Consider the following 11,995-nt stretch of genomic DNA (forward strand, 5'->3'; position numbering starts at 1 on the left):
TCAGCAGTAGCAGCTACAACCAGGGAGAGTGAATTTTGAGTTTCTCCCCATGGTATCGTCTTCAACAACATGGCTGGGCAAGTTGTTCCGTGCTACCACAGCCTCTTCAGTAACTGTACTTCCACTTAGTTTCCCTCTGTTTTCATGTTTCACTGTTCATTCTGAAGAAATCCACTCATCTGAGCTTGTCAGTGCCTTTGAAGATTTTGAATAGTTACAGTATATCAGGTTTCCAATTAGTCTTCTCTTTTTAAGGCTTAAAAGGTTGTGCTCCTTTTCCTGTTAGTGTAGGACATTCCCCTTAGCCACGGAATGTATGTGGTTGCTCTTTGGACTGGTTCCAGGGCAACAAAATCTTTTCTGTGATGTGGCGACTGTAATTATAAACTATAAATGAGGTTTTACTACGGCATTATACAATTTTAACATGACATCCATCCATTTTGTAACTGCTTCATCCAGTGCAGGAGCGCAGGGGAGCCGGAGCCTGTCCCGGTGAGCAGCAGATACAAAGCAGGGCCCCAGCACAGTGAGTCATTAACGTGACTTCCCTTGATTTAAATTCTATGTTAATTACCTGTCCACATTGTTTAGAGATACTGTATAAATGATTTCTCAACATAAACACTTAAGTCTTTTTTGTTAGGAGCCACTTCCAGCTCCCATTTATAATTATTATTGATGTTTTTACAACCTGCTCACAAAATCCTGCACTTGTCTACCTAAAATGTCATCTGCCTTTTTGCCCAGTCTTGATTTAACAAGTGTTCTAGTCAGTGTATTTTGATGATTTGCTCAGGGATTGAAAAGACACGAATAAGTGATCTGCTGTTGGTATCAAGGCAGATTGATTCACATTCATTCTTAGTCTTCTCGATTTCTTTTGCACCTTTAGTCGTTGTGTTAATAAAATTGTATATTGTATACTTTGAGTTCTTGTGCATTGAAGACAAACGGAATATTTTGATTAGTGTCTCTCTGGGAGATCACCAGCTATCTACAGTATGTGTGTCTGTAAGATGCCCACTGCAAATTGCATACATAAATACAGTCAGCAATCTCACAAAACATAAACACACTGTGGAGAGAACAGCGAGAGACTTATGCAGCATGTTCTGTCACATGCTGCTTCCTTCCAGTGGAGAGTAGCAGCACAAAGAATGCTTTGACCTGATTTGTATTGTCCCAGCTGTTGATTGTGGAACTGTCAATTTTATGGTTTAATTGCATTTCTCACGGCTTGCACAAAGGCTGTTTTTTCTATTTTTAAGAACCGGGTCCACACTAAGTTTAGTGCAGTGTATTTTTAGACTTTAGTAATCCTTTTAGCACAGTAATCAACCAAAGAGCTGATTGTTGACTTCAGAAGACAAGGAAAAGTTCACTCCCCCATCTACATAGAAGGGTCTGTGGTGGAGATGGTGAATAACTTCAAATTCCTAGGCGTTCACATCTCTAAGGACCTTACATGGACACTGAACACCTCCAGTCTCATCAAGAAGGCACAACAGCGGCTGTACTTCCTGAGAAGGCTGAAGAAAATACACCTACACCCACTGATCCTCACCAACTTCTACAGATGTACGGTGGAGAGCATACTGACCAGCTGCATCACAGTCTGGTATGGCAACTGCATCGCATCCGACCATAAGGCACTACAGCGGGTGGTCAAAACTGCCCAACACATCATCGGCAGTGCCTTACCATCCATCCAGGAAATATACAACACCAGGAGTCTGAAAAAAGCCACCAAAATTATGTCTGACCCCACTCACCCCGGTCATAACTTGTTTGTTCCCCTACCATCTGGCAGAAGGTTCCGGTCACTCCAGTCGCATACAACTAGACTCCAAAATAGCTTCTTCTCCAGAGCTGTCAAGTTGGTGACGCCCCCACTCCCTTCCACCTTATTATGATCTCTCCTAACATCCTCCTGTACCCACAACCACTGTACTCCTACACCACCACACACATATGTAAGCCAAAATTGTACTGTCCCCTCGATAGCCCAGTAAAATTGTAACAGGCATAATAATATTTAATATTAATTAACCATACTACTTTTAACCACACTATTTTTTTTTGCACTGTTCCAAGAATTACCTTGCACTGTTTTTGTCCTGTTAAATTTTCTCTGTTTGCGGAATTTTGCACAGTTTTCGATTACTTGATTACATGTTATTTATGTTATGTTATTACATGTTACTATTATTGCTATTGTGTAACTGTCTATTGTCTTATCTTCTGTCCTATTTATATACTGCACCTGAGTGACTAATGAGAAACACTTTTCATTATACTGTGCACCTGTGTAAGTTTAATGACAATAAAGTTGAATTGAATTGAATGCACTGGGTCCCAGTGCTGGGCGTACAACACATGAGTTCCAAGAGAATATTGAGAAAATTCTTCAGAGTCCTGACCTCAAGCCCAGGCAGCACTTGAGAGTAAACCACGCTGGAGGGAGACCTGCTGTCTGAGTCTGACCATCTGTAAAAATCTGGTGACAGTGTTCTTTCTTGGATCACAGCATCACTAATATCAAGAGTTAACATAATATATACATTCTAAGTGTTTGTTTCCTAAGCTATAAATATTAATTATATAATGTAAACAAATCTATATAGAAAAAGTAAATGTGCTACATATATGTAGATCTGTATAAAAATATATTAGTATTTACAGTATACTGTGCATTAAAAGGAGCATCACTCTATGCATGTATGTGTTTTGAAAAATCAAGAATACAGATTTTGTATACTGATTAAATGTTTTTGTGTCATTTTGAGAAAATGACCATGATACACTCGAGTGACTTTGACAGGCACTCTAAACTACATCACAGAAAAGAGTTAACTGAGCAAAGGTGATTTATGCTGCTGAACATAAAGCCTACTGTAACGTTAGAAAAAGGTAGAAAGGAACTGATATTATTCTTATCAAGATAATAATGTTTGTGCCATTGGCATGTTGGAGGAGGGATAAAGTCCTCACGCTGTTGCACAGCCTGCAATTTCTAACCTGCCGAGATATTCTATCCAAACAAAGTCTGTCAATGATGTGACACTATCTGGAAAACCATGTGGTGCATCAAGAGTGATGTGGAGATGCAATGGTCTGGACCAAAATATATAGCCACTACACATTCTACTTGTAGCAGTTAGTGGTTTATTGCCACGTGACTGAGAGGGAGTACACCCACACCTCTGCAGGCTCATTAAGTTGTAACAACATTCCAGCAGGACAGCACATGATCATATACAGGTACTGTTCATGTTACAACAGCTTTCTTACAAGATGAGATAGTGACAGTTATACAGTATCACGAATTGCCTACTCCATACTCCCACTGAACATTCATAGGATCTGATTATATGTAGCATCTAGGCCTTAGAGAAGAGTAAACAGGCACATGTTTCTCCAGGCTTTATGAGAGGAATGGCACAGTTTCTCTAAGATTCCCACAATTCCTATCTGCAGCATGGTGCAAAGCATGAATCGCAGATTTTCAGCTTGTGTTTCCAACTGTGTCACACATGCTGCTACTGCATACGACTTTCAAAACAGAATCTCTGTTGATGACAATTGTTAGTCAGCAGAATGTGACTATGTGACCTCTGTTGAATAAAAAGTCACAGCACCTGCTTTCTAAAAAGCAATTATTCTTAAACAAGCTTTGCAAATATGTTATCATGATCATTTTCATTTCATAAGTCTTAAGTGCTGGTACATCACATTTTAATTTATTTACTTGAAAATATAGAATCCTAACCACCACTTGCCCAGATGTTTAGTAATTCTTGGAGGTGTATCAATGCACATGTTAAACATCTATTTTGTTACAATTCAGAATATAATGGCTGACCTAGTTTCAGATCTAAAGTACTAGTGTCTGATTATATGTCTGAATCTATATTGTTGTTTGCAAAATTTCTTGCAATATTTGGCCAACAAACTAAAAACCAATAGTGTGAACCAGAAACATTTTCGTTTAGTATGAACCTGTAACATTTTCGTTTTCAAACGAAAATGGCGTATATAGAACAAAGGTACTGTAGCTTTTTACAAGACCAAATACTATGTTTTGTTAGTAAATATTAAATGATTTCCATAGATATAAACTTCATCTATGTGTGGTGTACCTTTTCACTTCAAATTTAGATTCAGGAATTCTGTAAAAAGGAAAGGAAAAGATGGCATGATTAAAGCTTTCTATAAATGATTTAGTCTAGTATCTCATGATCAGAAATGAGACAGCTAAAAAGTATAAGTGAAAAATGTGGTTAGTTTCTTTTTCCTTTTTTGTTTTTACCTGTCTGAGAAATGGTTTGCATTTCAACCAAGCACATAAATTTCTATTTCAGTGCTTAATCCGAAATTACCACAAGCACGATCTTCTGCTTGAAGGCAAAACAATTTCTGCTTAGAAATTCTGTCATTATGTTTTAAAAACCAAAGAGCCCTACTCCAGAGCCTATTCATCGCTCTGTGTAGTCCTTTTTCAGTAATACTGACATACCCAGATTGATGACAAGTTTCCATTGCTATTGGGAGTTACGCCAGCAGCCATAGCCCCCTGCAACTCACAACTAGCAACCCACTGATGCTCAGCAGGTGTGAGCCTGGCTGGTACCTGGATGGGAAAAACTAAGGTTGCTACCTGGAAGAGGTGTTAGTAGGGCCAGCAGGGGGTGCTCACCCTGTGGTCTATGTGGGTCCTAATGCCCCAGTATAGTGATGGGGACACTGTACTGTAAAAAGGCACTGTCCTTTGGATGAGATGTAAAAAAAATGTGGTCCTGACTCTCTGTGGTCATTAAAAATCCCAGGACATTTCTTGAAAAGAGTAGGGGTGTAACCTTGGTGTCCTGGCCAAATTTCTCATTGGCCTTTTACCAATCATGGCCTCCTAATAATCCCAATCTATGAATTGGCTTCATTACTCTGTTCTCCTCCTCACTGATAACTGGTGTGTGGTGAGCGTACTGGCACACTATGGTTGCTGTTGCATCATCCAGGTGGGGCTGCACATTGGTTACCTGTAAAGTGCTTAGAGTGGAGTGTCCAGAAAAGCACTATATAAGTGTAAGCAATTATTTATTATTATTATTATTATTATTATTATTATTATTATTATTATTAAAAGTTGTAAAATATGATTACCAGAAGCTAAAATTCCAAATAAGTTGGAAGGCCAAGGGCAGTGAACACTGACTCACAGTTTGATTTTAAAAATTGTCTCTCGACCAAAATTGAAAGAATGCATAGTTTCTATTATTTTGAGCTTGTAATATTAAATAACTCAAAGAGAGGTCTGCCAACATCAATTTTATATTGGCAAGTAGTTCTCAAAGTAACCCAAGAATTGCTTACATTAATTGATTTTCAGGGCAAATGAGACAAATTGTTGACTTAATGACTGGGGCACAGTCAATATGTTTCTTAATGCAATCATTTCTTTACCTCAGAGCGTACCTCTGTGCTGCTGTGCTGAAGGAAATATTCAGAAAAAGACGGGACCTTTAATGACATTTCATTTAAAACCTACCCAACATAAATAGAAATAGAAAATCATTATAACTGTGGATATTTCTAATATTAAAATATGTCACATCAACCAAGTTTAATCTTCTAATTATAATGGAGGAAACAAGCACACTTTCAGTAAGTGACAAACGTGAAGGTTTAGGGTATTCATATAATAGCAAGTACCAATCGAAACCAAATCTACAGTACAATCACAAATCCTGATCACAATTCGCTAGCATTTCAGTCCTTAACCCATTTACCACTGGTGTCCCATTCAGAGTGTACCTTGCCTGGTGCCAGTTTGATGCTGGGATAGGCTCCAGTTCCCCCAACTACCCTGAATTGGATAAAGGGAATGGATTAGAGAATGGATGGATGTTAATGGTGTGGCTGTGGATGTGTATGTTTACCCTTTGCAGATAAAGAGAAAAATGATGATTTTTGGAAAAATGACTCAATTAGTAGATTGCAGCAAAGTGTAATTTCAACAAAACAAAACAAATATGTATTCATTTTAATTAAATAACTAAAATGAACAACTATCTGTTATTGTTTTGTTGTTTTTTGATGGTAACATACTGATACATTGCTATACTGTTTTCCTTGATGTCATATAGTATACATGCATATTTTTAAATCTACATTTAAGGTGTAAATTCAATTATGTCACACTCATGACAATCTGAAAATAATTATATAATAATATAATATTTTAATACAATAAATAAAGGAGCAATTTTACTAGGAGGCAATGTAAGTTTGTAGAAGAAAAATGTAAATGAAATGAAATTAAATTGAACTAAATTAAATTAAATCCTTTGACATTTTAGCAACATATAATTTGGGAAGGCAGAAATTGTATTGAAGATTGCCCTTGAACAAAATGCTTTGAAAACCAGTCTGAATATTTTAAATAATTCTTCAGAAGCATAGTAAACAAATGCAAGACAATTAAATCATTAAATGTTTTTTTTCCTTTTTAATATAATTGTATCACACACAAGTGCTAAATGCATCAAAATAAACTTATACTGCACTCAAAATCTTTCTTGAGTAATGGATTTAATCTGTTTTTCAGTCATGGTGTGAAATACATGTGGAATAAAGGTCCATTGTAAACCGCAATATTCAATAAACTGCAACACAAATTAAGTGAAGGAACTGCCCATGTTAAGGTCATGTTGAAGACAGATGCTACTGTGTTCTGCCCAGCTGGAGGAAGTCTTTGATCAGTCAAGATTTCAACAGTGAGGCTCAAAGAAACTCACTCAATATGTGATTGTCCATCTAATCTAGAAGAGGCTGTTTATGTACAAAACGGCAAATTGGATTTTCTAAAACTAATTTGATGGTTTTGCGATTTGTTAAGCAGAATAGACTTTTTCTAATCTCTCAACATCTTTCTCAGGCTGTTTTCCTTTTTCATTAAAGAGAAATACTTGTAGAACTTGTAGCCACAAATGATATTCAAGGCAATACCTTTATCAATGGTGTTAGAACAACATGGTGTTTGTAGAGGGTCTGGTTCAGTCTTCTTAAGTACAGGCATTATAATAATAATAATAATGACTTTATTAACCCTTTACAATTTCTTGCATTAGGAATTATCTTTTCACATACCCCAGCTTGCTCTCCATGACACACACAGACAGGGAGAGAGCCTGGGGTCAGAGCACAGGGTCTGCCATTGTACAGCACCCCTGGAGCACCCTCTGCCAGCTGTGGGATTTGAACCAGCAACCTTCCAGCCACAGGGACAGATCCTTAGCCACAGAGCCACTGCTCCACCCTTTGAGCCTATGAGCCATTTCATAACTTAAACCAACATTTTATGGCAGATTACCAAATAACATTATTGTTAATGCAAGTGTAGATTCAGTAGAATTCCAAATTAAACAGCCATGTGTTTTTACGTAAAATTGTTATCAGAGCATTTTGTAATTTTGTTATTAGCACTTTATGAAAATGTCATTGGAGAGCTACCTTTACCTACAAATGGAAATTAATTATTACCAAGTGACTTTGTCTGCACGTTTCCAACTGGGAAGAAAATACATATCCTATCAAAAGGGGCAACTGTTTCATGGGACAAACTGACAAAATTCACCTTAAAACTAAAGCACTGTTGTTTTGTCTCTGTGAATGGTTTATGAATGTTGTTGTCTTTCTGTGCAGAATTTTAAAATAATTTGAATGGGTCCCCATATGACTGCAAATACAGTGTGTGCAACATATCTGTCTGACTGAATGTTTATATGCAAATATTCTGTGAGTAAAATGAGATTTTCTGAAAAGAGCGCTTGCTAATTTAAAAAAGGCAAAATATGAAAAGGGGGTGAAACTTTTATTATGCTGCTATGTAACACAATTACAAATTTTGTGCACAAGATTTAGCAGTTGTGGTCTGTGGAATTCCATTCCTGACACAGCCTCTATAAGAGACAGTGCAGGGGAAACGTGTTTACTACGGTCAGTCAAGGATAGCCCACATGTGCTCAGCAGAGATATGGCCAGAAATTGCACAGGGCATGGCAACGTCTGATGTTATGCAAGTACAGTGCCTTGCAAAAGTTCAAAAGGTTTCCCATAGAAAGTGATGCAGACTAATTTTTTAACATAAAATTTCATTCAATACCTGAAGGATCAAGCTGAAGACTATGAAGTGCAGAATAAGACAGCTTACAGTAAATGTCAGCAAAAATGAAAAAGTTTAAGTTGAAATACATTGATTGCAGGGCAGCACAGTGGCACAGTGGTTGATTACTGCCTTACAGTGCCGGGGCACCGGGTTTAATTCCACAACTGTACCTGCATGTACCTGCAACCCATACGTTCTCCCTGTGTTTGTATGGGTTGTATCTTGGGATTCTGGTTTCCTCCCACAGTCCAAAAATATACTGGTAGGTTAATTGGCTTCTAGGAAAGTTGAACTAAGTGTCAGTGTGAGTGGGTCTGTGTTTGTGTCTGCCCTGCAATGGACTGACATCCCATCCAGGGTGTACCCTGCCTTGCATGTGTTGCTTGGCAAGACAGGCTCTGGCTCTTCCATGGTAGCATAAGTATTCATACCTGTGAACTCAATATTTGGTAGACACACTTTTTTATAGCAATTACAGCCAGGTCCTTAGATATAAGTCACTCTTATCTTTGCGCACAGGCTTGGTTCAGTTTTTGCTGATTTTTCTTGGCAGATTGGCTCTCAGGTTGTTTAAGGATCACACGTATCAGGTCTTTCCACAGGTTCTCAGTGGGATTCAAGTCAGGACTTTGACAGTGCCACTGAACAACATTCACTTTCTGATTCTTAAACCTCTCCACTGTAGTTTTGGCCTTGTGCTGTCCTGCAGTCATCTGGTTATTATCCTGCTGAATGGTGAATTTTAGTCCCAATTTTGTTTTAAAGCAGATTTTTCTCACGTTTTGCCAATACTATGTTCCATCTATGTTCCCATCAAATCTTTGACAAAGAGGACTCAGAAGTAAAGGTAGCCCCCAGTGAAGCTGAACTATAACAATATGCTACCTCCACCATGCTTAACAGTAGGGATGATGCTAACTGAATGATGACATTGGATTTGCATTTAGACCAAAAGATCAAAGCTGTCTTACAATAACCACCCTAACCATTGTCTCTTTCCACAGCTGCTCAGTTTGGAGGACCAGCCTGATCCAGGCAGTGTCTGGATTCCTTCTTTTTCTTAAGGATTGACTTTACTGTGCTCAAAGAAATATTACAAAATATGAGGTGTAGTTTTCAGGGAGGTGGAGCTTCACGTCAGAGAAGTGTGTTGCTAAGTGACCACAGCTGTAGAGGCCTGGTGATCCAGCAAGCAACATTTGTTGACGGTCTGACAAATTACCAGCTTGGTACAGTACTATCCTGTGAGCAGAAACATCTAGGGAGTCAGTCTGAGCTTGGCTCCCAAGTCATTTGTAGTGTCTGTGTGTGTGTGTTTGTGTCCACATAGTTCAAGATGAAAGCGAGGTAGCGAGAGTAGCTGAGCTGAAGCTGAGGGAGAGACAGGTTTGTTGGTGTCCGTGTGCGGAGCAGCAGTGCTTGTATTGCTGCCTGTGTCTGCATGACTCTCTGTGTGAATAGAGAATAGAATAGAAGCCATTTTGATATCAGAAGGCTGGTGACTGCAGGCAATGTATATATGTACTGTATGTAAGTGAGCCCCATAAGGGGAGTGTAAAGACCAATGATTGGGAACTAGTTGTTGGTAAATGTTTGTTTCTGCCTCAGAAAGGGGCCAATTAACAGCAGCAATCCTCGAATGGATTGGAGATGAAAAAAAATGTGTTAAAGAGTCAAACTGTTATAGAGTAAGAGAGACAAGGCTTGTCTGAGTAGTGAATAGCCTGCTGTTTTTAATGGTGAGAGTGAAGTTCAGAGAGCTGTGTTGTAATAGAGGAATCTGCACTATAAAAATTCAAAGTATGGGGTTGTGGAAAGGGTCTGTCCGGCTACTGGCTACTGGCCTTTGGCAAAGTGTAAACCATAGAGTAAGTATAGAGAGAGGCCCTCACTCTATAAACTAAGGTATGGGATGGTGAGAAGGGTCTACCTCGTTACTGATCTCTGGTTGTATAGATATGTAGTAAAGACAGCAATGTTTGGCATGACGCAGGTGCACCTGAAGCTGTAAGAGTTGAGTGACAAACCAAGGTCCTGGAGAAGGAGACATGCCAGAAGCTGTGAGTGGTAGTGAAGGCAGTGATGGCTGTGCATGAGAGTGAGGTGCCCCAGCAGCTGCAAGTACACAGCCCAGGGTCCGAGGATGAGAAATTGGGGTTTGTCAGATGTAAGTGTTGTGATTCTGGGGTGAGGTTGAGCTGCCATAGACTTGAGTGAGATTGTCAAGGTTGAGAGTGTGAAACCCAGGCTCTTGGTGCAGGTGGAGATGTCAGTGACTGAAGGCGGACATAAAGGCTGAGGACTTATTGGTGGAGAGTGAGAGAGGCAGCAGTCATCGAGTGAGAAGTTCCGTCAGGGCGTAGAGAGCCCCAGATGGAATCCACGAGAAGCAGGAAAGGTCTCCATGTGTGGTTTAGCAAGAGTGGACTCTATGTGAGGTCAGGGAAGGACCAAGGTGGTGTGACGGAGAATTGAGACTATGTGATGACACTGAGGGCAATGTGTCATGAGGTATTTAGCTCTCCTAACAATTTTGAAAACAACTATTTATTGGTTATATACCTTTACTTCTGGGTCCTCTTTATAGAATGCACAATTCTTCGTCTTTTGCATTAGTCAGGACCTCTGAATGTTTCTTCAGAGGGAGATGGTAAGATATCATGATCATTAAAGAGACTGTAAGGGATTGAATCAGTTGGCTCTCCTTTTCCCATCCAGTAACTAACAAAGTGAAGAGGGCAGTCACGACTGACAACTGAACCCAGGTTTCCATACTGCTTTCAAACTTATTGCTGTATCACCGAAATGTTAGCACTGTTTGGCAAGATGCTATTCAGCTGCCCCATGTATCCATGAGATTTTACCTTGGGGTTTGGGTAGGAGGGGTAGAGCAGAATATTATAAAGAGTTTGAATTTATAACAACACATTCTCAAAAGTTTCTCTTTTGATTTCTCTGTGCATTTTTCATATTTCAGTATCTGTTGAAAATATGGACTTGTAATCTATGCTGCAGCATTATCTTTCAACAAGCTTTTTCATGATCTTATAGAAAGGTTAAATGCCTAGTAATTATATATAGGGTATATAGGTATAATGAACTTGTTTTGTAGATATTGATGCCTCTTTTTATTTTTGAACATTAGGTGTGGTATCCACAAAAAAAAGGTAGGCTATACAAAAACAGTTACCAGTGAGTTTTTATTTATCTTTTATTTCCTGTATAATTTGGAAAATTCATGCCTGGCATGTATGCTAGAAATAGCATCATTAACAAAGTTTAAAGAAACAGTACCTTCTCTCCTTCTATATTATTCCTTTGACAACTGGGCACCAGCATTGTCGAGTGGGAAGAAATTATTCTTTGGTAGCATTCTTTGTATAGAAGAAACATCAAATGCTTAAATGCTGCTATGGTAATTGGTAAATAGAATTCAATTAATCTCATGAATCTTACAAAACCGAAGCCACCTTCGTAAGACAAATACATGTTTTTCCACACCTGCCCTGAGAAAAAGGATAGGACTGATACCGGACATCTTAGAAGGAAACGTCCCTACTAAGTCAATTGTTCATGAATTTATACTTTTTGTGGACTAAAAATATTTAGAAAACATTTAAATGTTTTGCCTGTATGCACATTCTGTTTGTCAGAGTTGTGTTTATTTTTATGCCAAGGTCAGTAAATCTGAATATTTCTTTTTAAAGGAGATGCTAAGATCTCTTCGCAGTTGTTAGGATTCCAAGAATGTTGAAGCAGTTGCTATGAAGATGTTAAAATGTCTGAATTGGTATGGAGTTTCTAGTAGCATAAAAACTGATATCTCAG

Source organism: Lepisosteus platostomus, chromosome 1, assembly GCF_059453375.1.
Source record: "Lepisosteus platostomus isolate fLepPlt1 chromosome 1, fLepPlt1.hap1, whole genome shotgun sequence".
NCBI lineage: Eukaryota > Metazoa > Chordata > Actinopteri > Semionotiformes > Lepisosteidae > Lepisosteus > Lepisosteus platostomus.